The sequence below is a fragment of the Rissa tridactyla genome, chromosome 7 (assembly GCF_028500815.1).
Source record: "Rissa tridactyla isolate bRisTri1 chromosome 7, bRisTri1.patW.cur.20221130, whole genome shotgun sequence".
Classification (NCBI taxonomy): Eukaryota; Metazoa; Chordata; class Aves; order Charadriiformes; family Laridae; genus Rissa; species Rissa tridactyla.
This window is the reverse complement of record NC_071472.1, coordinates 41,019,817-41,047,160: the sequence shown is the minus strand read 5'-3', so window position 1 is coordinate 41,047,160 and position 27,344 is coordinate 41,019,817. Positions and strand designations below refer to the sequence as shown.

General features: G+C 44.9%; 1 protein-coding gene across 9 annotated transcripts in view; it reads left to right on the top strand.

Annotated features, from left to right (window-relative positions):
- ERBB4 (erb-b2 receptor tyrosine kinase 4) overlaps positions 1–27,344 on the top strand; it is a 633,162-nt gene that overhangs the window by 45,486 nt on the left and 560,332 nt on the right. The window lies entirely within an intron of this gene.

Below are 27,344 nucleotides of genomic sequence, written 5' to 3'. Positions count from 1 at the left end.
TGGGATTTTTTTTTTGTGACAAGATATGGAGTGAAGGTAAAAGAAGAGAAGACTGCTGTTACTACTAAGGCTTAGCATTAGCTGACTATAGTAGTTAACAAATAGGGCTAATGTTATTGCTAATAACTTGCTGTTAAGTAACAAATAAAAATCCGAGCAGGAGCACTAATTTCTCCTCCATGCATCTGACCACTCCAGTGGCGTGGCACGCTTTGCACTGGTACGTTGTGGGTATCCACAGTAGTTAAGGGAAAAAAGGTGGAGATTAAATCGGAATTCGGACAGAAGAGATGCCTGCAGAGAGAAGTGTCATATAGATTTTGGTATTAAAAAAAAAATCTAAGGTAATAAAGCTAGACACAGAAGTGGAACAGGGGCTATAACCTCAGTGGCCATACACTACAAAAAACAAGCAGGAGGAGGATGAGTGTAGCGCAATATGAACTGCAGACCCTCTCCACTGGGCTTAACGGGACTTAAAATAAATGGGAAGATAATAAACAGTCCAGCAAAATACAACAGAAAAGAAAAATACTCCAGAGCTGCTGAAGAGGTTAGCCCGTGTCTGCTTTAAAAGCCGTGACAAACAATAACAATCCCTCATTTTCTGAAGTTGTGATCTGGGGTCCTGGATTTGTCCCAGGGTGCAGCACAGAGCGTGTATGAGCTGCAGAACTGAGGCAGGGGAGGGGGAGAGGTGTAACATCCCTTAGCAGTGACGGAAGTGGATATTCGTATTTCCTTCATTTAAAGAAGAAGAGCCCACGGCTTGATAATCTGGGGTTTTCCTATTGCAAGCAGGAGTGCCTCAGTTTCCCCAGCTGTAAAATTATACAGGCTTCTTCATGAAACGTGCTTTGGGATCCTGTCTATAAAAAGCTGCAGTGGGGACAGAGGAGGTGCCTGGCTGCACCCAGGAAACATTTGGGAGCAGAGCTAACGTGTCCTCTTGAAAATGTAACCCAAATTTCTGTGCTGCCGATGTGCCTGCATAAGGGAGGTTGCGCCTTTCCTGAGAAAGATGGTATTTCTATTAATTCCCCACAAGGGACACGATGATGTTTGCAGCATTAACGGGATTGTCTATCCGAGTAGGAAATGTAGGACTCTTAATCATGGGCCCTTTTTTCCCCTGCTTTTACTTTGGTCCTCGATTGCTGCACCGATATTTAACATTTGTCATAAGTTCATTTTAGCTCTGTCTCATCTCATGTACTTGTTACTTGCTCTGTCGCTGATTTGAAAAGCACTCCCAAAATCACGGGGATTTTTCTGGCTTCGTAATGTTCTTTGAATTATGTGTTCTAGGAGACTTTTATGCATCACAGACTGTTTTTTTGGCTGTAAGTCAGAAAAAAATGTTCCTGGGGATGATGAGAGTTCACTTCTTCACCAATTTGCTTGTCTCCCAAATGCAGCAAGAAGCGTTTTTGTCGAGTAGTTGATTCCATCCTCCCACTCTCATCTGGCGTAGAAAAACGGCAATTACCCAAAATTCACACTTACCTTGTCACCTGTAGACAAGGCACCTCCGGTGCTACTCTGCGTTGTGTGACGGGCCGGTCTACACCAACGCTGGGGTGGGGAATTGCCGGGGCTGGGAAGGACCCCATGCATGGTCTGGGCTCCAACGTACCAAAACAATGCAAGGCTTGTGAATGGGTATGCAAGCAGGGGTTGTGTACGTACAAAATGGGCGGATATATGTATGTGCAAGTTTCTGGGATCCTGTGCAAAAGCCTGTCTAGACACCTCTGTGATACCTCCTAGACTTGGTAGTAGTGAAGCTTCCTACCACCCACTGCCCTCAGAGCCGGAGTGCTGCTTAGGGAAACGCAGTATATTAAACAACAAATAATACATAAGGGGTTTTCAAGTGTGCCCAGGTAGCTCAGAAGTTGTGGTCTGGGGTCCTTCTCTGGCAAGAGGCAGTGTTTGGGGAAGCCTTCCTCCTGAAGGCACTTTTGGTTCCACTTGCTGCAGTTTTGGTTCGGCTCTTCCCAGCTGCTCTTAACTAGAGGTCAGCACATGACCTGAAGCGAAAGCCTTTGTATTTCTTCCAAAGCTTTTAATCATCGCGGTGGTAACCCTGCATGCTTTCCTTTTAATTTGTGGACTATTCGCACGTAGTAAAAAAGGCAAAATGTGTTGAATAAATTTTTCATGATTAATGGTTTTGTCCAGAGTTATTGCTGGTGAAGATGCGGGCATAACAGCAGTGTTTTATTTTTTGGCTGACATATAAAAGCAAGGGAAAGCCAAAACTTTTTTTTATTATTTTTTATTTAATAGAGAGTTCAGAATGTGGAATGAGCAGGTTGTAAATTGTGAGTAATTTAATTTTAATTAGTTCTACTAAAACCTTTATTACTCTTCCTTATTCTCATTCTATGAAAGTGATATCAAGGCAAATGTTTGTGATCCTGAGTGCTGTAAGAAGGTGCTGCTTTTCAGACCTCCTGGCACAGCTTGCCAGCATCTCCAAAATTCTTTGTGATCCCAAAAGCCTGCACTTCTGAAGTGCTCAGCTCTGCCCAGAAAAGCTGTGGCAAATGTTATCCATGCCAGGCAGTGGAGGGGGGTGGGTTGAGGTTATTAAAGAATTGGTTTTATGGTTACTTTAGTGGTTATTTTAGTTATTTTGGGTTTTTTTCCCCTCAAGAACCTTGTTACATGGAGACTAGCAGTATAGAATCACAGAATGGTTTAGGTTGGAAGGGACCTTAAAGATCATCCAGTTCCACCCCCTGCCCTGGACAGGGACACCTCCCACCAGACCAGGTTGCTCCAAGCCCCGTCCAACCTGGCCTTGAACCCCTCCAGGGATGGGGCAGCCACAGCTTCTCTGGGCAACCTGGGCCAGGGCTCACCACCCTCATAGTGAAAAATTTCTTCCTAATATCTAATCTAAATCTCCCCTCTTCCAGTTTGAAGCCATTACCCCTCGTCCTGTTGCTACACTCCCTGATGAAGAGTCCCTCCCCACCTTTCCCCTAGGCCCCCTTTCAGACACTGGAAGGCTGCTATAAGGTTTCCCTGGAACCTTCTCTTCTCCAGGCTGAACACCCCCAACTCTCTCAGCCTGTCCTCACAGCAGAGGTGCTCCAGCCCTCTCATGATCTTCGTGGCCTCCTCTGGACCTGCTCCAACAGGTCCATGTCCTTCTTATGCTGAGGGCTCCAGAGCTGGACCCAGTCCTCCAGGTGGGGTCTCACCAGAGCAGAGCAGAGGGAAAGAATCCCCTCCCTCGCCCTGCTGGCCACGCTTCTTTTGATGCAGCCCAGGGTGCGGGTGGCTTTCTGGGCTGCAAGCGCACATTGCCTGCTCATGTTGAGTTTCTCGTCCACCAGCACCCCCAAGTCCTTCTCTGTCCTCCTCCGCAATGAAGCGCGTTCATTCACTGGCTCCGTTCCGTCCTGTTTCACAGCCCTGGTGAGAGGATGGGCCCCCCCCCAAGGCCCCGAGATGCTGTCCTGGTGGGCTGCAGATAACCCTGCTGGGTGGGTAGCCTTGGCTGTTCCTCCCAAACCGGGCTGTGGTGGATGTCTTTCCTCATATTAATGATATTTGCTGGCAGTCCTGAAATCATCTAGTCTTAGTCTGACTCTCACTCTGTCTTTCTCACTGAAGAGTTTGGCCAGGGGGCAGGTTTTGATACCAAAATAACCTGTTCATCCTGTTATTTGGATCCCTGCGGTTGCTGGGAGGTTGGTGTTGGAAGGATGGATGCTTTGCTTTTATTGCTGCCGTTCTTATTTACTTGTAGTGGCAATACAGGAGGTCTCCCTCTTTCTGTTGGTGTTTTGTCCCGGAAACTCGTTTTTCATATGGTTCTTTTGGGGGAAAGCCTTTGAACCTTTCTTGTCCGGCCCAATCTGCAGCGCCGCTGCCACCGGCGCCCCAGGGCTCAGCCTTTACAAATGGCACCAAAAAAGCACCCCCCAGCTGACAGCTTGTGTTTAATGAACTCGGTTGCCCAGCACAAAAACACAGCTCACCCGTGTGCCGTGATGGCTTCAGAAAAACAACGGGGGGGGAAAAAAAATTTCCGTAATTGGATTCTATCGGGTAATCTCTCAGTGAAGCAACACGAGTGCTAATTACTGCTATTGGTGACAGGTAGAGTTATCGAAGCGTAATGCTGCTTTCAGGTTAAAAAAAAAAAAAAAAGAAAAAAAGAAAGGACTATGCTTTCAGGTTCAAAAAAAAAAAAAGGGACTATATTTACAAAAAATAAGTTATTTAACACTCAACAGGGTGCATCTCAGATAGCATTGCAGTACACCTATTAAATTTTTAGTGCCAGATTATGATTCACAGCCAGGGTACAGAAGTTGCCAAGCAGCATAACCCAAGCAACAATTATTAATTAATCAGGTGCTAAAAGTGCCTAAAGAGAGAGCAGTCGGCAAATGATAAGAGCCTCCCTGGGATACAATATTCTATTTTTTTCTTTTTTTTTTTTTTCTGAGTTGCAAATTAGTTAAAGCATGTATCATAATGTGATGTCCCCTTAGCAGATATTGGATCCATTACTCTTTCTACCTATATTAATAAACCCATTGATGAATATTCTCATTCTTTAGAATGTTTCCAAAAATGATTTGCAGTTGTAGAACCATTTAACTTGGCAACTGTACGTACTGCAAGGAAACTTTGGGAGATACTATAAATTATTTTGACAGATTTGAAAATGCTGTTTATATCCATTAGTTGCTATAAATGCCAGGATGTTGTGATTTGACTGCCTCATTCTTCCTTACTGAAAGAGGATGCGTGAGATAATTTTTGAAGTCAGTCAAGAATGAGAAAAAACTTCTTGTAGGAAAAAAAAAATCATCGAGTATGTAGGTTGTGTAGGTAGTTTTAGTTTTCTCCCAGGGTTATCAATTAAATTTCCCTCCAGGGAGGGACTGGTGGGTGTCTGGAGCATCCCCCCCACCATCCCCCGAGCACAGTGCTGTGGGTGCATCCCCTGGGAGGGGAGAGATGCCATTTCCCGTAGGGACAATGGGGGTGGGGGGGGGCCGAGCCCAGCCAGGGCTGCCAGAGCTTTGCATACCTATTCCTTTATAAATGCCATCACTGACAGGATTATTTTGGCAAAAATAAATCTGTTTTTTAAAGCTGCCCAGTCTTACTTTAAGTGAGAAATAATGTATGTATTGGAGCTTATTCGCACATCTTGAATGGTCATTTCTGGTGTCACACTGTTTCTGTTTAGCTCATCATTTTCAGTGTAATTAGTTTGCTTTCAGGGACCTCTAATGCATATGTGTTTAAGAGTGGCTTGACCTCCTCTCAACTTGGTTTTCTTCTTTTTTTTAACCACTGAGTCAGGAGTATATGTGGGAGGACAGGGGAAAACCAGAACACTGAGGGAGAAAGTCCCGTTCCTAAAGACCAAAGCAGCATCTTTGAAGGATATATTAAATATAAACACCGCTAATAGCAGTAGCGCTCTTGAGGCAGAGCACGGTGCTGTTATCACTCTGGCTGGACATCAGTTGGGGAGTTTATGACTGTCCCGTCATGCCTGTTGCGTGCACTGCCATTTCCCCTTGCTGGAGGGGACATGCCTGGAGCCCTAGTTCCCAGGTGAGATGTGCTGCTCCTGTCGGAGCTGGGGACTGGCCTCCTGGTCCTACCTGGTGTTTGTGTTGCAGAAATGCAGAAAAACCTGACACCTCGCTTGATGCAGTATCAGAACATACCGTTTTATGTTTCAGGGTCGATGTCTTGGTTTGGTTGCATTTTGGGTCTTTAGTCATTTTGGGTCTTCAGTTGCGGTTTGGGTCTTCTTTCAGCCCATCAACTGTGCCCAGCTGGTCTTATGAAGGCATCGTGTAGCTCATGGGTAGGGATCGGGACTCAGAACTGGAGCAGTGTTGGGCATGCCTCTCTTGTAATTGATGGTTTGTACGAGCCCCTCCTGATGCACAGCACTTGTTTTGCTGCTTCTCCACAGCTTCGTTGGGAAACTTTAGTCCATTGGTATGTGTCACAACTTGGGAAGGCAAGTATGTAAATTTTGTAGCATAGTTTCTCAAATACTTTCTTGTGATATGTGAAACTTGGTTGGGAAACCTCCTATGTTGAGCTTGGAGATGGTTTGGACCACGCTCTCGGTGTATCATCAGTAATTTTTGGAGCCTTGTCATGAAGCAGGCAGGATTCAGAGCTGAGAAACTTTTGTGGTTGTTTGATACCTGGTATTTCTGTGTGGGGGTCCTGGGAATGGCAATATGATCAATGGTCATATCGTTACTATCCAGCTGTCATTCTTGCTTTTCATTTGCAAATGAAGATGCAAGTAACCTGCTTTTTAACTTGTGGCCCATTAGCTGCCTCCTCCTATTCAGATGGTAATGTTAGTGGGCCATTGGTGATTTAGCGCTCTGACTTGTATGGAAAATAACAGATTGTTTACGCTGGTAATTACACTCATTTCCATATCAATTGGTCCGGCTAGACCAGTGCCTTAAAATAAAAAACTTATGTCAGGACAGTACATACCTAAACCAGTTAATGGAAAAGCATTGTGTTTATCTTGGGTACTACTTTGAATTGTTAGGGAGTCGGAGAAAGGGGGAAAAGGCGGCTACAGATGAATCATGTGTATAAGGAGTGAAGACTTAGGGCCGTTTACAAAGTCCCAGCAGGCACAATGGACATGAAGAATTTGATGAGGCTGAAAAAAACAATGGGTTTGAAGGATTAGTCAGAAAATACCGTTCTAGATCACTAGCAGATAAAAGTCAGCAGGGGACTCTGGAGATCTATATATTTTTAATATGAACAGGGGTTCTGGCCTCCTGACTTCCCTGGAGCGGCAGTGATTCATGCCAGTTGAGTATCAACAACTTCCATGAATTATTTGTATTGTAGCCATATCAGAAGCAGCTGAGATCCTCCTGCTGTGTTTGATAGTCAACAAGAGTTTGTCATCAGAACAGAAATGGCTTTTTGGCTTTTTTTTTTTTTAACGGTTGAATAATAAATGGCTTATGCCCATTGCAGGAGTTCTGGACCTGTAGTTGGCAGTGATTGGGTGGCTTGTGAAGATCACACTTGATGCTGCTATCTGAGCTGAAGCGGTCAGAACAGAGATTGTCAGAGTACGTGCTTTAGAAGGGTCAACAACAGCTGTCGGGTGACAACGTTAGTCCATCCAACCCTTTCCCTTCTTGAACACCTTGCCATGTGGCATTAGTAAAGGTGTTGAGCCTATGAATTAGTCAGACGCGTAGCAGAATGACAGTGATATATGGGACTACAGTGCATAGTCTGCCCGCAGAGGTTCACCAAGACTGCCGTTTGAATATAAACAGTTGGACTCCACTTTGCCATCTGATGTACTGCTCATGAGACTTCTTGTTTGTTTGGGTTTGGTTTGTTTGTTTTTGTGGTTTTTTTTCTTCTGACCTGGTCAACATGTGGCAGGTCTCAGCCCAAGCACTGCTCTCAGATGGGCATTGAGCGTCCTGATGGGAAGGGGGCAACTGAGAATGGGAGCAGCAAGAATGATCAGGAGCTGGGGGATGGGATATTCGGTGAAGGCTGGTTGCTTAGCATGCAGGGGTGAAGGTAGACCTGGTGACAGCTTTGAGGTTGCTGCAGAGAGGAGGAGGCAGGACAAGGGGTGACAGCCTGAAACAGTAGCAAGGGACCATTGAGTTAGATATTAGGAAATACATTTGATCGGAAGGAGAAGTGACACGTGGGAGACCCTACATTGCTTAGACCATTCAGGTATTTTACATTAAACTTTTAGTCACTGCTAGTCCTCCTTTGTACTGTGGGGCAGTTGAAATAGATATTGTCTTGGTGTCCCTTCCAGGTCTATCTTAAATTATTCTACGTGTTGTTGTTATTTTAGGCTTGGAAGGGAACAACACAAGGAAATGTGAACATTTATCTTTAAGGAGTTAGTGAATGGCATGGGAACAGAGAGATTTCCGGGATTTTGGAGTCACAGTTACACTCTATTATACAGAAATCCAAATGCTTCTTGCAGGTGAGAAGAGGTGAGAGAGCAGACTGGAGGGGTGAGTTGGTAACAGACTGAGAAAAAGGATCCCAATGTTAATGGGAGAGGAACAGAGCCAGGAGCAGCGCACGTCCCGGCTTTTCTCTGAGCCAAGAGCCACGTGGAGCTTTGCAGCACTTTGCGCGTGGGACACCACGCGCTCGCTTGTGCCAGAGCTGCCCGGCAGGAAACTACTCATGTCTCTGTCAGTGAAGCTGGTATTGGTACAGGAGAACTCAGGATTATTTAATAGCAACCTATTCCAAATGAAAGAAAGAAGCAAACAGTGCCCAAACGGGCCCCCCCAAACCAAAGTTGCAACTCAGCGTTGGACCAGAGACAATAGGCAGACCCGCTGCTTGGCCGAAGATGGAGGTCGGCGGGGTACAAGAGAGACAGGTTGTTGCTGCGATTTCCTGGTACGTTTAGTTTCCTGAAGATCCCAGGGCTGCCTTGGCTACGGGTTAATATTTGTTACATACCTTGTATGCAAAACATAGAAATTACATATGTATATTCTAGACGTGAGGAGCACATTATATTTTGAAATGGAAATGATCTAAAAGAGAAATAATACAAACGAAATAGGTATTACAGTACAACCATTACAATTATGTAACATGCTGCGTGGAGATTCTTCCTTTTCCTCCCCATTTGGCTTCACAGCCGTTTTTGGGAATAGAAGACAATGACTCAGACTGAATATTACTGTGAATGGAATCAAGACACTTTGTTATTAGAAAACCCAATAGAGTACAGCTGAAATATCAATAAACAGTTGTCCTGTGGTATAATGGCACAGGGGTGTACTTCTGAAGACGTGCAGAAATGCTCTTCAGCATTGCAAATGCGGGAGCGGGTTTTATTTTGTTAAACACTGGAAGGTGGGCAGCATCCATCGGGGAATTTTCCATAGTAGAATATCTGGTCTTTTGTGGAGCTCGTAGAAGACTTAGCTCAAGGTACAGAAGCGCATAACACGATGTTTTGGACTCCTGCTCTGGTTTTGGACGATACCTGTTGAGGAGCTGTCATCTCGGATTTGAAATGTACGAGATTTGGATGAGGTTGGGTAAAACTGATGTTTGTAGCGTAGTTAGTGGTGCAGGTTAAGGGTTGGCGGTTGGGGCACTGGTGTTGCTCTAGCAAGGTGATGTGGTGCTGGGTGAAGCATTGTCGCTTCTCTGTGTCCTGTTTTATCACTCCTTAAACAGGTGAATTTGAAAGATGTTGTTGGAGAAGTACCAGAACTGGGAAAGGGTTTTATATAAAAGGTTCCATTAACTACAGCTAATTAGGTAAACATCCAACCTTCAAATGCTGCTGCCTTGCACCATAAATTTGAGGTCTAAAACAGAGGGGGGGGAAGTAAATGCATTCCTTAAAATGAGTTACTGAATAAATACAAGACTTGCTAATCAGGAGGAGCTGGAATAGTTGACTGATTTTTCTAAGAAATACTTTTTCCACCCATTAGTATATTGTTTTTAGTAGAAAAAGGCAGAGGAGAATTTGGTTCTAGGAAGAGTTGGATAGCACTTTCTGTGGTAGGTGGTATGGTGGAGAGAGATTAACTACCTATTGCACCACAGAACAAAAGGCAAATCGCACCATTTAATAAAAATCAAACCAGAAGACGATAAGGATCAAAGTGAAAGCGTGAACAGGTACAGACTGCCGTACAGAGCCGGTGCTGACTTACAGCGTGAGGACGCGCTAAGGTATCTCACCCAGCGTTTACTCTGACAGCTTGTACCTCACCTTTATCCCTGTCTCAACTCTGCCGCAAAATGCCTTCCCGTAGTTACCACTAAACTTATCTCACCTTCCGAGGAAAAGCTCTCAGCTACAGCTCCCTATAAAAAGCAGCCGATTACAAATAATTTAAAGATAAGTTTCAAACAGCCTGTTACCCCGAATGTCTCTGTTCTCAAGATACGCGGGTTATACGGTGGAAAATGCGCAATAAAAAAATCTCAACGGGAAGGTACAGTCTCTCTCTACAAAAGCAATGTGTTCCTTTTCCTGCTCTCAGCTGGCTCTTCGGGAGCAGTGTGGCAGTAAGGACTCACGCCTTTTCGCGTGCGTTTTCCCCACTGTCATCTGCAGCAGCCGAATGCAACGCTCTGCAAAAACCCTTCAACCTCGGTGATCAGGCGCTCGCAGCAGAGGAACGCTCTGGAGCTCATTGTGGGCTGACTCGTGCGTTCCTGTGTGTGCTTAATGGGGTTTTGTAGCAACAGCTTGAAAAAAGTGTGTTTAATATAAATTATTAGTCTTTACTTCTGTGACTCTTCTGCAGACATCAGGAATGAGGACGTTGTGTGCTCAGTTCTGTCAGGTATTCAAGAAGAGATTAAATCGGGTTTAATAATCTTTAAATTGTCATAGTGATCGGTCACGACTGCCGTGCTTGCCGGGATGTTTGCGGTGGCTGGTTGGACATTGGCACTGCAGGAGGGGGACGCGTGGTGGGGCGGGACGCTGTGCCGTGGGACGTGGGGCAGGCTCATGAATTCCGAGGCGTTCCAGCAAACGGGGCCATTCACCACTCCCGCATCCGCTCCTTCAGAGCTATAAAGGAAAGGAGACAAGGAGATGCAGTTGGAGTTACTAGGGGTCTAGAGAACCTTTAAGACACAAACACGGAGCTCCCAGTGCGATCAGCCGCTCTTTGTGTCCCCGAGTATGTCCCTCCGACATTATCATGTGAGAATTACAAGTTCTTTTAATTTCCCTGTTAGCGCAAACAATGCTATATTTTTCTCCCCCAGCCTTGCTTTCCCTGCAGGAAAAATAATCTGCGATAAAATCTTATCGGGACTATTCCAAGTGCTGTGTGGACCAAAGGAACCCGAAACAAATCCAGCTTATCGTTTCTGGTTCGGAGTCAGCAGAATGCCAATATGCCGATTTTTATCTTGAGCATTAAAGAAACTGGGAAATGCTACTAGAAAGCAGTTTTCTCCAGCCGTCGTTTAAGAGTCGCGTTTATCCAAACTTTGCAGTTTCAGTTCAGGTGCTAATACCGGGATGGGGTGATGGGCCCTTTGCCTTTGGACACAAGTTTGTGCTTGCCCAGCGCTGGAAAACAGCGCGGTAATGCGTTTAGTGGGATATTTTAAAGCCCACTGCGTATTGCATTCTGCAGGTGTTTTCCTAGAATTGCACGGGTTTGTGCTTGTCACCGTAACAGCTAATGTGCAGAGTGCTGACCACATCCGAGAGGCAGTAAATTGGAAAAACAAATACTTGTCAGGGAATATTCCCTTAAATAGACTGAAAGCTGTTGAACCCCCTCCCCAACACATATTTTCCTGTTTTTTTTTTTTATTTTTTTCCACATCAGACCTTTCAGTGCCTTTTGGTTTAGGGCTTGTTATGCTCCATTTCTAGGTGTTTTCAGCAAAAACAGAACTGTTTTTTTCCTCTGTTTTTGTTAGGAGAGCTCTTTGCCAGGATGAAAGGCTCAATGGAAATTTTCTTCTCAATCAAGTACTTATATGTTATGGTAAATTAATACCTGCGTATGTTCCTTGTAGGTATTTATATAATCTCTATCAACAAAGGATTTGGGCTATTTTTCCTGCTTTGAGCTTAGCGCACGTAGGTATTTCTGCTGGGGGATTAAAATAGAGAGGTGAAAGGCTGAGGCGGAGCGTTCCCCTGGCAGAGGGGCCATCCGGAGCCTGACCCTCAGCAGATGGGTTTGCTCAGAAAAGTTGACTGTGTTCGGGCAGAGCCAGGGGTCACTCCCAGCTTGTGGAGCCTCCTTCATGCCAGGGCTTCTCTCTTTTTTTTTTTTTTTTTTTTTTTTTTAACTTTTATAAAATGGAACAAAATGTGGTAGAATTGGCCGGGCGTTGGGAAGGTTTACCTGCAGCAGGATGGCCACGTGGACATAAAAACCTGCATCGCGGCTGTTTGCTGTGGCATCGCACCATCCCCGGGCATCAACGTAAATCCACTCAACATGCTTCTCACTTCCCATCCGTATAAAGTCGTTGGAAAATGAAGTAAAAATGCTGCCCTGATTTCTAGTAACTTTACTCTGCGGGAACCAATTTGTAAGCATTAGAGTGCAGATTTGCAGGAGGATCTGAGGATGAGCGCTGCAAGGTCTCCAGCAGTACATTACCTTTTAAATACTGTAATTGGAGCCTTGAAATTCCTTTAAGCGCTTTATTTTAGAAATAGCTGAGGTTTTGGAACGAAGTCATATAAAGTTATGGTGGCACTTCACAATTTTAGGAGACTTTTAGCCTGCCAAATTGTAGCTGCGGTATCGGTATGCACGGAGCTTCTTCCTCAGCGCGGCAGCAATCATGCCGCCAAACTGCGGGCTCTAAATCACAGCTAGCGGCTAGAGCAGCGGGAAATGAGAATACAGGTTTTTATGACCTTTTGCGAACAGGACTATGAACCTGTCGCTTGTGAAGTTTTACAAAACATCCCCTTAAGAAAAGGAGTCGCACTGGTGACATTTTACGTGAGCAGGTGTCATTAGCGAGCTCGGCTGCTGGTGGCTCGGGGAAAACTCTCACCATGGTCTACGTAGAAGTGAATTTCACAGATACTGTTGGTGTTTTTCCCCTGACAACTGCCTCTCTTATTACGTAGGAATGAGTGCAGGAAAGCAGGGCGTGAGGAGCTGGATGTTCATTCTTCTCCTTATCCCACCCTGGAAGTTACCACTTTGTGATTCTTTTACAGGTATTACCTTGAACTACTGATTTCTTTTTTTTTTTTTTTTTACTGATGGAAAACTATTACTTGCTAATCGTTTCTCCTGACTTGTCGCCCCACCCAGCGCCGCAGGCTGAAACTCGTGCTCAGGACTAGAATTGACATCAGCTCCCTGGGAGGTACCAGGGCAGAGCTCAGCACCAAAGAATGTCTTCGTGTCTTTGGGTAAACACAAAGCAAATCCTTCATATTCAGCTGTCATTTATATTTCTTGCAATAATTTAAGGTCTTCATAAATTGACAAACCGCCCGTGAAACCAAGGTTCTGTTGACAGAAAACAAATGGATCAAACGCATCAGTCACATCCTTCGGTTGTGCTTCATGGGGAGCAGAACAACAAATAAATGTGGAGAAGACCCAGGCTCACGTGTGAGCTCTCTCCCGCAGGTGTATTTTTATCCAGAGGGAATTTTTTTCTCTATAGGACGAGAAAGCCAAAAATCAAATCGGAGAGAAAGAATCGGCAGCTGAAATATGTTTTTAATAAAACAAAAAAGCACAGATACCCTCTCAACCCAAAGGATCGTTTTGACTCCTTCTGTTTTGTAAATGCATTTAAGTCTCTAATGACTTTGCAAGCCTGTGTGCAGCTATAAATCTGTCTCCTCGATGTACTCCATTAGCAGGCTTGGTTTTCCTGCTATACTATAACTTTTGGCGAACGTGCTGTTACAGCTTCCCCATAGTTCATATCCCAGTAGCGCACAGGGGAGCATTTTGGTTCAGAGCAGTAGCACACTGTTAGGGCAGACCCTTCCAGCATGCCGGTTTGCATCACAGCACGTTCTCGGAGCAGATATCCAAAATTTCCTTTGCAGGACACCAACTCCAGCGCTCCGCTTCAGGCGTGCGCCAAATGCACTCCCAGAGAGGCTTTCCATCCATGCGTGGAGTCAGGCTGATGGGCTCGTGGACCACCCTGAGCCCTCCCCTTAAAATTTGACACAGTTGGAGTGTTCGATGGTTTTGACCTACTGATCTGCTCCTCCTCTTGCACCAAATTACTTGCCCGTGTGGGCATAGCCTCTGTTGTCCAAGTTGGTCTTCCTCATTCCTGCTTGCTGTGCTTCCCTGCCACACTGTGGGCATAACGCTTTAAAAAGAAGAAAGGGAGGGTGGAAAGAAAAAAAAAGCCCAGCATGTGTCATGCCTCATGTCCGTTTCAGAAGGCAAAAGTGCCTCCCCCTATGTGCTGTTTGAATTTTTGGCTGTTATTACGAAGATAAATAAGGCAAAGCATTTAGAACTGGGCAGGGTTTTATCTGGAAGAGCCTTCCCTTTCTCCCAGGTGGCACTGGGCCAACGAGCTGTCGAAGGGAAATGAAATGTATCAACATTTCATAACCACAGCTCTTCAGAACTTTTGTTCCAAGAAAATAATTAGGCTAAGTTGACATTGCTGTCTTGATCCAGGATGTACGCCCTGTGTCTGGCTGGCTGGCTGCGGCACCGGCATTGGAGAGCTCTAGATTTATGATCCAGCGTACACATCCTCTTAGTGTTTATATATGGGAAGTTTTAAGCCATGTGGTTTAAATTTTTTTTTTATTGATGAAAATTTCTGGTGGTTGGGTTACCCATGGTGGAGGAAGTGGAGTCTGAATTACACTTGACATCTTTAAGAGTAGTCAGGAAGGTGCCTCACCACATCATAATATTTCCGAAGTACTTTATTTCATGTCAGCACTGTGGTTGATATTATGTGCATCTCTTTTCCCTTTGTACGCAGCGTTTTCTTCGGTGGTCAAAAGAAAAATGATAGGAATATATTTCTATAGTACAAGTGACTTTAGGAACTTGTAAAGCCTTTTTTTTTTTTAAATATAAAAGAAGAAAAACATACTTGACTCTGAAGCCCTCCCTCTCTTCAAGAAAAATATCAACCCTTCTTCTGTATATGTCAGATTTTGAATGCTAAGATACCTGTCCCTCAAGGGTCAGAAGCCTATGTCTCCTTATAACCAGAATGATGTTTTTCTGTCTTTGTAAATGTTTAAAAGTCTCCGTTTCTAGGTGTTGGTGGGTTCCAGCATGCATCTGTTGTGTTTTCCCAACTGAGGACAGGTTCCCTGGGAAAACATCATTTAAAATGAGCAAACTCGCTGGGGAAGTTGCCCGGTGGCGTGCAGGGTCCTGGCACAGTGTTGGTGGGAAGGGCAGAAGTGAGTGTTAAGTAAAGTCTACATTTGTTGCTTGTGTGATAGAACCGCGAGCTGCCATGGTACAGTCTGGTCAGATCAGCTCAGATCGCTTGCCTCACATGAGATTTATCTTATTTCATAGTCAAACGCTCTGGCTCTGATCTTAAACCCATCAGGGAGGTTCCATCTGTGGGCACAAGCAGCTCTCTCCTGAGATCAAGCTGTCCTGCATGCTTTAGGATACCAACGTTGGCATGGGATCGGACACCTATAAGGTGCTGACTATAGAGGAGCCCACCTGACCGGTTCGGAGGAGGAGCACAAGCTTTTGATGATGGGTATCAGGTGAGGAAAGTTCCTCCTTCTCCCACCTGACAATGTCTGGAAGTGACTCGCTGCTGCTCAAGGTCCTGCATTTTTCGCAGACTTTTCTGAGTCTCCCTCCCTTGATTTATCTGTTGATTTTGTCCAGGAAGTCCCAGTATTGGCCCAAACCCCTTCCAACACCTCCGTTTATTTCAGCAGAATTTAGCCCGTGTCAAGATTAATCTCTACTGACCTTGCTAAGTCATTCACGCATTAACTCGGCTCCTCCTTCAACATAAATCTCGTGTCCAGCTTTTGGGGTGGGCAGGGGAAGGAGCATGGTATGCTCACTGAAAATGAGCAGATGCCCTTGGGCTGGGGCTTTTGACGCTGGGCTGGCGCTGGGAAGCATTGCAGGAATAAATTTGAAGTCCTTTTGCGTGAGGCTGCACTGCTGGTTTGGGGAACCCGGTGGGATGTGCCTTTGGATACGGAGCCTGGCTGCCCATCGGCCAAAGTACGTCTGATGTAAAGCATGGCACCATTTCATACTAGTTAAACACTTAAAAGATCTTTAGAACCTTTGTTGTTGTTTTTCCTTACTTATTTCTTCCTTCTAGTAGCCTGTATCTTCAGTGTTTCTCAAATACAGAACAGGGCTAGTTTTTCCTGACTCAAACCCCCAGTCGGTTATATTTATTCCAAAAAAATGTAGCGTGTAAAGCGTTGGAGTGAGGCCTGATGGAGGGAGGTTGTTTCTGCTCTGCGAGATGTCTTTAGACATTAAACAAGGTTTCAGAGTTGGAAAGGAAATGCAGTATTTTAAAATGTACAGAATAGCTAGGACTGAAAAAATAATTTGGAAATAATCATTGGGTGTGTATTAACAGAGTAGTATTGAGTAAAATAAATAGAAATATAATTCAATTAATACATGTGTCTAAATAAAATGACAATGCTGACACAAAGCTACTCTGCTCTTACTGAACAGATGTGTTTTGACAGTGTTGAAATGAAAAAGCAGAAACAATTATCTTGGAATTTTACCCATTATGTTTTTTTTTCCAAAAATTACATATTCCATTGAAATTCTCCTATTTTGGTGAAGATGGATTTTTTGCAGTGGATATAGTACTTCTTGAAAAAAGTTTCAAAAACGCTAGTGGGATTTTAAGCATTTTTGGCATGTTGAAGTTCTGCCACAGGTAGAATAAACCTGTGCAGGATAACCACTGAGTTTCTGCTGTTGTAAAACATGAAATACAATTACCAGTGTACCATCAGTATCTTCGTGGGTAGCAACAAGTCTTGGACCTAAATTAAAACTTGTCCAAATATTTGTATTTTAGAGACACCTGGATAAGGATCAAGATTCTCACCTGTCTCTTTAATAATGCCCTTAATTGCAGAAGAGATTTAAGTGTGTTGTGAAGCCCAGCCCTTTCTCAGTGAGGACTTTAATGAGACATTTCAAGTCTGCTTTAGCTACCTAAAGATGCGCTTGGGTACTCAGCAGGGTTTGCAGAAGCACGGCGGTGATCTTGCTGTAGGTGTTTGTGCGCCCTTGGGCATCCGAATGTTCTTAAAATCTAATCCTTGCAAATGGACGGGGGGACACTTCCCTGAGTCTCACTGATACCGGGCATATTTTGTGTTAGATCTGAACTTCGTGGGATCCAAAGTTCATACCTGATGCTTAAAACAATTTTTTTTTTTACCTGAATAAAGCAGGTCACATTTTAGATTTTCAAGTCCACCTGGCGCATCCTCACCCAGGAGAGCCGGTGCTGGCTGAGCTCTGGAGAAGGACAGCAGATGGCTGTTTGACCGCACCTTCCCCACCAGTTCTGGGTACAAAAGGATTTCTGAGCTCCAGGGGTTAAGCCTGGAAATAATCTGACTGGCAGTCCCTTAGTGAGCTACCAGTGGGAAACCTCGCTATGCTAATACGACGTGTCTTTCTCTTTCTTTTAGGCTTGACTTTTCACGGGATCAATTAATGATAGTGAGTTTGAAAACTGGTTGTTTTACAAAGTCAATAAATGGTGCCAGCATTGAATGATTTTGTTACAAACCTCTCATTACTGGGCTGAGCAAACAACACAACTTCCAGTCCTGACATTTATTGGCAGCCGGGACCCATGGATAACCCAGTATCTTTTTTTTCCCTAACATAAAAGACGTATAAATAAAACAATGGGAATGTGCAAAACGATGCAGGCAGAATGAGTTTGGTTAACACAACTCGAGGCAGCTTTTGAACGGAATATAATAAATTAAAGCTCTGATTGCGTTCAATGCCATTTATCTTTCATGGCCGCTCATTTCTGGAAAGAACAATTGGAGGACCCCGACACGTGAAGGTGTTTGTGTGCATGCACCTTCCATGCTGCTGATTTCCATGGGATTGCCACCTAGGCAAGTTAAGTGTGCACGCCAGTTCGTGCAGGTTCTGTTTACTCATGAGAAACAAATATTAGTAATAAGTGCCTGCTGGTGGCACAGTCCAGGAGATGACACATCCATTGCCTCTTGCGTCTCGCAAGTCATTGCAAGGTACGGTGCCGGCGTATGACATGGAGTGAATCTGTCCAGGGACAGGGGTGGCCTGCGGGGGAGACAAGCGCTTTGTCATCTCAGGAGGGTATTGCCTGTGAGCGCTTCCTCTGCTGTGTGCCCCGAGGCCTGGGGGGAGAGCGGTTGGGTGGGCTCGGCCAAGGCGCTCCACTGACGTCGCAGGGGTTTGCCTCCTGTAGAAACAGCGGGGCCACAGTAAGTAGGAGACTGAAAACCTTTCTCTCGGAGAGGAAGGGTCTGCTCCAGTGTGAAATGTCCTTAAGGGGATCTTACCTGTGCATTTTCACACTGCAGCCTTTAAATTGTGCTCCTGCAATTGTACCGAATGTACCCATCTCTAAAGCCCTTTATTAGCTTTCCTTGAGCTCGCCACCGTGCATGGGGGCCGTGATACGGACCTGCTTTCTGCCTGTACAGAGAAAGGCACCAGTAACTGCGGGGTGAGCGTGCCATAAATACCTGCAATACATATTCAGAGCCGTGCTTTCTGCCCTGGTTCAGGAGATCTGGTGACATTGGAGTTCAGATTTATCCTGATCAGTATTAGAAAAGGTCCTGTTGGCTGTGTTACGTGAAAAGGAATATTTTCAAGGCTACTTTTGAAGTCTTAAGGTCTCGATGCTCTTAGTCCTTCTTAAATAATACTGGAAGTGCTAGGTGTTTGAAACCGTAGCATAAAAAACTACAGGTGTAATATCAACCTGATGAGCAGAGAAAATCCACCCCGTGCCTGCAGTCAGGGGACTGGGGGTCTTTGCAGTCCCAATCATTACGGCCTCCTGGTGTCATCCCTCCGGGGACTGAATTCCTGTTTTGTTTCATTTAATAGATATATATCATCCTGTGCACCTTGTCACTTTTTGCATGCCAGATGGTGGTGTGCTTTGTGATCCATATGAAAATGCTTAAATAAAAAGAAAAAAGTCTTTGTATGTAGGCATTAATTGCTATCAGATCCTCACGGTTCGAACCAACTATGTCCTGAACAGGCACGCATTTGTTTGCCCTGCTTAGGCACTGGCGTGATGCTTTAGTATCTGTCGTTAATAGCAAAGGAAAATGGTTGGTTTAACTGGGGGGAAAAAGGAACAGTGGAGGATGAAGGTCCAAGAGCGCTTGCCAAATTTCTTTCAACCAAATCGGCTGCCAGTGTGTAGTGTGAATGAAGAAAATTGAGAATGGCAGCTAAGGCTTAACTAATGCGATCCTATTTGGGGCTGCAAACAAAGGCTTTGGCCTCTGTTCACAGGGTCCGACCTTCCCGTTGTGGATTGAAAGCTGAAATGATTGTGGGATTCAGTTTGACCAAGAAGGTACCAGGAGAGTGAGACAGAAGCAGAAACCCCAGCCAGGTGCTGCTGAAAGGACATTTTGTTTGAGGCTGGAAAAGCAAAAAGCTCTGTCTACATCCTCAGGTGTAATTTATAAGCAGACTGAACGAAATCCCTCAGGATTTTGGTGGGTGATGGTGTCTATCTAATGCCACGGGCATGCTGGGCTGTTAAATAATCCCCAGCCCTGACGGCCTCAGGAATTATTAGCCATTATCACAACTTGCCTCCAACTCCGTCTCTCAGGGGCATCTTTTTCCCATTAGCAGTTATTCATATGAAGAGCTCTTGGGTCTCGTCCAGTATTAGCTCTTCGTTTCCTCTTTTGTTGGATGCCCAAGGAAGGGCTCTCCAAGAGGGGTCTGTCTTTGCTGTATTCACAGGCCACTCTTGGCTGATTTACTTGGAAATACGCACACAAAATAAGCAAGCCCATCTGTTCCCTTAAAGTAAGTGATAGGAAAATCAGCCACGCCAGCAAAGATAAAAGAAAACTAACTGGCGGTCTGCGGCAGGCAGGTACGAGCTCACACCTGCAGACGCGCCTGTGCAGCCTCTGGGGATGGTCAGACCGTCCCAAAACCTGCTGAGACTGCAGGGCAGGCTTTAGTCCCCTGGGGAAAGAAATACAAGTAATTTTCTGGGCATGCCCCAAGCCAGACAGGCCGTGCCGCGTGTGCCTGGGCAGGGATACGCATGCGGTCGTTACCATTAGGGGTGCTCTGGCAACGGGGCTGGATTCAGGTCTGGTGTTGGGTCTGAAACGGTAGCGTGGCTGACCTGAAACAATGTAGGAGCCGGTTTTAGCAAAACATGTACAGTTTTTGAGTGCTTCCCTGCCCTTTTTTTTTTTAAATTTTATTTCTTTTAACAAAGCTAAGAAAGTTAGAAAATGTGGAAGTGCTTAAGAGTGTTGCTCATAAAAATTGTTTTAAGAGGCTTATAAGTGTAAATACACGAGCAATTAATAGCAGGAATGCGTTGCGTCCTCTTTCTAGCCAAAGCCTGAAGTTGTCAAATGTGGTTGCACTTAAAATATTAAAACCAGCTTTCTCTTTTTTTTTTTTCTTTAAACTTTCACCAAGGTTTTACCATCGTATTTGCTGGATGTCTTTTAATATATGAGGTACCGGGGAGGTGCAGGCGGCCTGTACGTTGCTATTCCATTCCAATGTTGAGGAAGTGGTTTGCTTACCTAATGACAGCAAACTGCTGCTTCAGCAGCATTTAAGCGCCAGGGTTATCCCCGCTGGGTTCGGGGGTGAGCAGTCAGCCCGTCTGCGGTCGTCTCCTTGCTTGAGGAGGTCCTTCCACGGATCTACCTGTGTTGGGGCTGATGTTTCTGGGCTGTGCCGTGAGCTCCGTGGCATGGCCGGGTGTTAGTGGGGATGGCGTTCCCTTCCACAGAAAGCATTAGGAAAGAATAATTCCCCTGTACACGGTGAGGGAGTAACTACTCGTAAGCAAAAGTTATAAATAGAAGACACCCTGGCTGCAAGCAAGTAGTGATAACCCATCTGTACGTTTAACAATACAGCATTATGTTCGGAAAAGATGAAGCGTCTTCTCCTCCTGGCTTTTTGCCCTAGAACACAGTGTTTATGTGTGCTTTCCACCGTGGTGCGCTCCAGCTTCACAACCATTACAGGTGTTTCCAGCAGCTTGGAGACCCCCATTCCATCCCTGCAAAAACAGAGAGGAAGACAGTTTCGGTTTTGCAGAAGAACTGACTGGCAGCTCCAGCAGTCAGATAAAAGAATTGAAAACTGAACATTTTTTGACTCAAAAGTACCAGTGGGGGTGTCCCACGCTCACCCAGGCCATTCCTCCCTGGTGGCCCTGCCGGCGCTGGGGGACTCTCCTCGAGAAACAAACGATGAGGCATTGCCAGCCCTGTGTCAAGATCTTGACGGTTGGGTTTTGGGGTGTTTTTGTTCTCTTTTTCAAAGAAAAACTGACATTTTCCACTGGGGAAGCGTATTTTTTTTCCCCCTCCAGAATGTTTTCCTTTTAAAATCAAAACAGAAGCAAAACGAAATCTGTTTTGACAGGAGAGGGGGGAAAAAAAGTATTGGCTAACCGTATGCGTGCTGGTTTTGGCTTGACTCATGGAAGACGAGTCTCTGGAAGTCTCCTTAGAAGCCCTGTGCGTCATGGGAGGGTCCCTGGTAGAAGAGAAAGTGGCTGTCAGACCCCGAGCACCTGTTCAGGGTGGAGGCAATGGACAGAGATGACACCAAGACGGAACACTCTTGGGTCCTTGCTTGAGGAGGAGGGAAGGGCAACGGTGAAGGCTTCTGTAAGACATACCTGAACGCTTTCTGAGAAAGAGGCAAGGCCCCGTTTCACATTGAGTAGTTAGGGGTTGCTTTTTTTTTTGCCAACTGCTGTTTCTTTTGAAATTTCTTGGAATATTTAAAAACTAGAAATGTAAAAAGCTTCAAATTTACGCTTGTTCTTTTTCTTTAACGTTTCCCATTCTTTGTTTTCCCAGAGATAAAATTAAGGAAGAAATGTTAGTAGCGAGAAGCATTAAAAAAAGAAAAAGCAAAGCAGTATTTGATTTTCCATGTAGAAAACCACAGAAAATTCTCTTTAACCTCCCCTTACTTTCCAAGATATGAATCCAGAAAAACTACTCATCATTTCTTAGGTCCCCCTCTCTCCCCACCCCCGCCAAAACGATCACACTTTCCGCAATATTACTGTATTTAGCAGTAGCGTAGGATCTTCTCATTGCATTAAATGTTTTCTGATGGGTCTGGAAATGAGATGTTTGTTTAACTGTAGTACACTTCCTTCATTTGCTAATTGCTTGTTTTTTTCCTGTATGACTGAAGATCTAGGTTTTTAAATAGTTGGTAAATACACGCGCGCACGTGTACGCACGCACAGGCACTAGCACGACAATCTGTTTTCTACACGCTTGCCTTTTTAATGCTTTTTTGTTGTTGTTGTTTGAAAAATCATGTAAGCATAATAGGGATAATTAGCTTTGACTATGAGCAAATCTAGCAATAAAACACATTAGCTACAGCTTTAAATCAACATCTCAGCCTGCAGCCTTGACTTAACTCATAGTCCTGGTAAAATCTAATTAAAATTGAAATGATCATTTAGGCATTTGATTTTAATTGCGTATGTGTGTGTATGTTTGGCTATTCGGCCTGTACAGATGATTTTCTTGAAGTAGCTGAGTTTGCGGAGAGATGCTTTGAACCTTGTGCTCTAATCATAGGGGAAAGACAGAGAAACTTAAGAGATGGCTGTTAAGTTCAAGGCCTGCTAATGGTATTTTGAAAAAATACTCCTATAGGTAATGTGTCTGAGTTGCGTTATTAGATGCCTAAGAATATTAGTTATGCATTGGCTAAGACTTGCAGAAATCAGGAGTGTGTTTTTAAGTCCACGTTCCTAGAGCAAGAAAAATACGCCAGAAACTCAAGCTGAAGTGTATAATCGCAGAGCCTCCGCTTTCCCCTACCCTTGAAAGAAGAGCTCTGGGTTGACTTCAGCCGTGAAAAGACATTTGTAATGCAGATTACATCTGTTCACAGGGGGAATTATGAACGCATGTTAAATTTACGCTCTGGCTTACTCGGCACTAATTTCACCTTGTAGACCAGCCCTCCATCTCGGTAGAAGACAACGGGGGTCAGGCGCGGGACCCCTCACGCCATTTGGAAAACCTTGCTGGGTGCCTGCCAGCGCCTCCCTGTACCTCCTGCCTTTGGAAACACGACCTTAGGTGCTCGCCTCCGTAAATGTGTGTGTGCTGCCGCTGATTTATTCTGACTGGGAATGTGACCTCGGGTCTCTAATAATAAACACCAAGAGAACAAATAAAAACAATGCCGCTCGTGTACTTTCAGAAGAACAAAGTCTAACGCTTTTCATGCAAGCCTGTAGTGGTCAGGGGAACTTTTGGGAGCCTGATGCGTCCTTTGCATCCTTGGAAATCTCCTGGGGTGTTTCTGGACACCCTGAAAATAACGTAGGTTTACACAGCCCCCGTGGTTGGGATTTATGCAAAGTGCAGCTTAAACCTCAAAGCAAGGACATGGCTACTTTGGGGGGACACCATTGGATTTAAGTGGGGCTAAGTTGATGAGTATTACTCCCATTTTATTTCCCAGTGCCACCTAAAAGAAAGCAGAAGGAGCTAGGAAATACTCGAGTGTTTGGGAAACCCTGTGGTGCGGTATTTTAATATGCGCTATCCGCAGCTGGCTTGGTGCGCCCTGAGTTGTGCATGGCGGCAGAGTTGGGGCAGTTCTGCAAAATGCAAATAACCCCTAGATTATTTGCAGTGGCCGCAGCCGCAGTGACAGAATATGGGTTTGAGCTCAGACCGACTGAAGGGTACACCTCTCATGTTTCTGCAGATCCTGAAGGGTCGTAGTTTATAGGAGTGTAGCAGCTGTTCTAATGTAAGCAATGGCTTCAGTTGCAGCGTGGGCAGAGTATTTGGTGAAGGCAAGAGCCCTGGGCTCTGCTCCCTGCTACATGGAGGTTGCGCTGCAGTAACGCCCTGACACCAAATGCAGGGTGGCTTTTGTTCCGTGTGGGGTGAGGTTTTTTTTTTTTGTTCATACGAGGTGCTCAGTACCGGCTGGAGTTTGGTTTGCATTCAGAGCTGCTGTGCCATCTGCCTCGTGCTCGTTCGGCAGTGCCGGTCCCTGTCTCCTTCCTGCCAGGCTGAGTGGCCTCGTTGAGTTTGTAACATCATTTTACAAATTTGTTGGCCATCAGTAGCGTGTTGCCCTTCCTAGCTGGGAGTGTCTGGGCTTTCACATCTCACTGACTTTAGGGTGGCCGCCAACCAAGACGGTGCGATGCGAGACCACGCTGTTGACAAATTTGGCCCAGCAGACAGGCCTGACATGTTGCTCCAAGACACAGCATTGAGCTTAGACCGTGGTCCTCGCTTCCCTTGACCAAAGGTAGGTAGGGAAGTTCAGCCTAAATTCAGGGACGAGGTAAGGTTGGGCATGGGGTATACCCAGCTCAGCCATGGCACTGGTCCGCAGTGCTGCAGAACAGGCGTTGTAAGAAGATGGGCGTTGACGGGCACGGGGAGAGTTAGCTTTTAGAATTAATTTACCAGAGCAAACTGCTCGGAGCATTTCAGCTGATGGTGCAGGGTGTTCCCCAAAGAAACAGTAACTCGTTGCCTAAAGCCAGCTTCAGCGCGAATGCTAATGATTAATGCCTGGAGATCCCAGTGGTCTTGGAAGCAATATAGTTAAGTAAAAGGCAATGGGTTGGATAAAAGGTCTTAAATCAGACTAATGTTGGCAAATGTCACTTGAAAGAGAGGGATTTTTGGAGGGAAAAAAAGAAAAAAAGGAGAGTAATTTAAGAATAAATTCAAAGGAGGGAAAGCAGACATTCCCACAAACTAATAAAATCTCTGCAAATGAGAAAATGAGCCTGCTCAGATTGAAATTTAATCACAGAAAGGATTTTATTGTAACAAGGAGAATTATAATTACCACTCGAAAAAGGAGAGGTTTTTCTGCCTCTCAGCTGGCATGCGGCCGCCAGAGCCCGGTGCCGAGCGGGAGGGACGGCTTCGGGGAGGGAAGGAAGGGCCACAGCACTTGTCCTGCCAGTAATTAAAGCAGTCTCTGCCAAAACCGGATTAATTTGGAGGCAGTTGTGAACATCTCATGGGCGAGTACTGTGAAAGCATTGCTCTAGCAGCGAGCATCTCTCTTCCCCAGCGGTCCCCGGGGGATCTTCCTGGTGCTCCCCTGTCTGACCTCCTACTGAGGCATGGCCTGGGGAGCACTTCGGGGCATTGGAAACACTTGTGGGGTGCTGTCACTACGGTATAACCGCGGTCATACTTCAGACTCATTTAAGGCCACCCAAAAGGTCAATAAAAGCAGAAATGAAGTGCAATATAAATACAGAAGTATTTCAGTGGCCGATAAGAGTACCAGCGCACACACCTTATATTTCCTTTTAAAAATTAGCGGGCATTGGTATTTTTGTTCCAAGAGAAAAATCAGAGGAGAAACAATGATAAGAATCCCACCCGCTGTTTGTAGTTCAGCGGTACGAATCCTTTCAGGAGCAGGCTGACCACGCAGTTGGACTTTTAGCTTTATTTAGAAACGATTACAACCACCCCAGAGCTCAAAATACGTCCGTAGTTTCTCTTTAACAAGTCAATATTTTCTCTGCTATTCCCCTGCTGAATAGGCTGTTGTTTCCTTCCTTGTTTTTGTTATAGATGCAATTCAGGCTGGGTTGGTTTGATTGATATGTTCTGGTTCTTTTTTCTATTTATGATATCGAGCTCCTGGAGTCTCCACTGACTTCATTAGAGTATTTTGGAAAATAAGTATCCTCAGCATTATTTTCTCTCCCTGTCCTAGTGGGGAAAAAAAAAAGAAAAAAAAAAAAAGAAAAGCACATAGAAGCATACTTTAAAAGAAAAAAAAACCTGTTAGCTTGTGCATACAGTGGAGTGGTGAATGATACCGACTACACTTAACAAGTTCCCTTTTTAGTGTTCTATCAACGGCAAGGTTTTTAAAAGAAATTAAGACTAACACTAATATTAATTTGACAGCTTTTACCACGTTTAAAATTGCTGCTGAAATGCTCGGTGGGCAAAACTCGCATTCTGCTTCCTTAATTTGGTTTCTTAATAATTATTTGACATCCGCTTCTCTCCTGCTGAATTTCAGAAATGTTGTTCTCTGCATCTGGGATGCTCTCGTGGCTGATCGCGTCAGGAGGAGGGGATGCGTTTCCCATGGCAGGGAGCGAGTATTGGCGTGCGCCCGCGCCAGCCATCTGACACGGGGCGAGACAGGACACGAGTTACGACCGTTTCTCTCAAAACACACACGGTCCCGTGTCGGTGGGTGCTCCCAGTCCTTCCCTGAAGGCAGCGGGTTGTTTGAAGAAAAGTCCCATTAACTTTTAAAAAGGAGAGTTTAATGAGAACATACGTCTTTGTGTCAGCGCTGGAAGAGTTAATAAGAGCAGGTTGAAAAAAACTAAAATAAAATTAAAACTCTTTATTTGGCCAGAATCTGCAGTGTAGACACAGCCTGTGCTCCGTTTCCGGCTCTGCGTGCCGGCAGAGGCGTTTGGCTAGTGGGAATTAAGCAAAGAATTGTGCAAACATTGGGGAGCGGCGCTGAAATTATTCAGCAGACGGGTTTTTTTGCTACTTTAGGATTAATTTGCAAATTTGCTCTTGACAGTCATTTGTAAGATAACCATAACCCTGAAATATTTTAGGTCATGGCAAGATAGTGGTTTAAACACGTTGAGCCTGGTAAAATGAAAAGTCAATCAGAAGAGAAATATGATTTCTGGGTTATTTTATATTGTTTTGGAAAGGATAGTTTCAGAGAATTAGAAAAGAGAAGCGAGTCCCTGGCCTTTTACGTTTGTGTCTACTGCTGTTGCAGTCAGTGAGCTGTACTTTTAGGAACTCTCTGAGAACATAAATACTTGATTATTTTTTTTTTTAAACAATACTTGGAAATACTGTCTTTTTTTAAATTATCTCATCTATTAAACAAAGAGCAGTGAATCATGCTTTTATTTACAGCAAAGTGTTTAAACTGGTCCGTTGAATAATTTCATGCTGCATTAAGTTCAGTAAGATCTTTTTGTATGTATCATTTTTAGTGCTTCCTATATCTTTGGCCATAAGCTTTTTAATTATCCTGTGAAGAAATGTAAAATGAAATTTAATAAGGAAGAATTTTTTGATGGGTTGGCTTCATCTGATGCAGTGTTTTTCAGATCATAGACTCATAGAATAGTTTGGGTTGGAAGGGACCTTTAAAGGTCATCCAGTCCAGTCCCCCCTGCAACGAGCAGGAGCATCTTCTACTAGATCATGGAGTCGGCATCAGTTGTGTGTTTTGTTTGGAAATCGTCGGGTTGCCTTTAGAGTGACTCTGCCCATCGCTCCCCAAAGGCTTCTAAAGCAGCCGCCATGTGAAGAGAAGAGCTTGGATTAGGGTAGAAAGTTCACCCTCTGGAACCAGAAGAGCGGTTGTAATTCTAGTGCTTGTATTGATTCACTGAATTGAGATGTTAATGGTCTCCTGCCTGTGCGCTGCTCCTGTGGCCAGGATTTGGGAATGAGCAGCTGACGGCGCGGGGAGCTGGTGGGCTGGGACTGTCCCTTGTACCTGTAGCCTGGTCTCAGTTTCCTCCGCAGCGGGCAAGGCTTT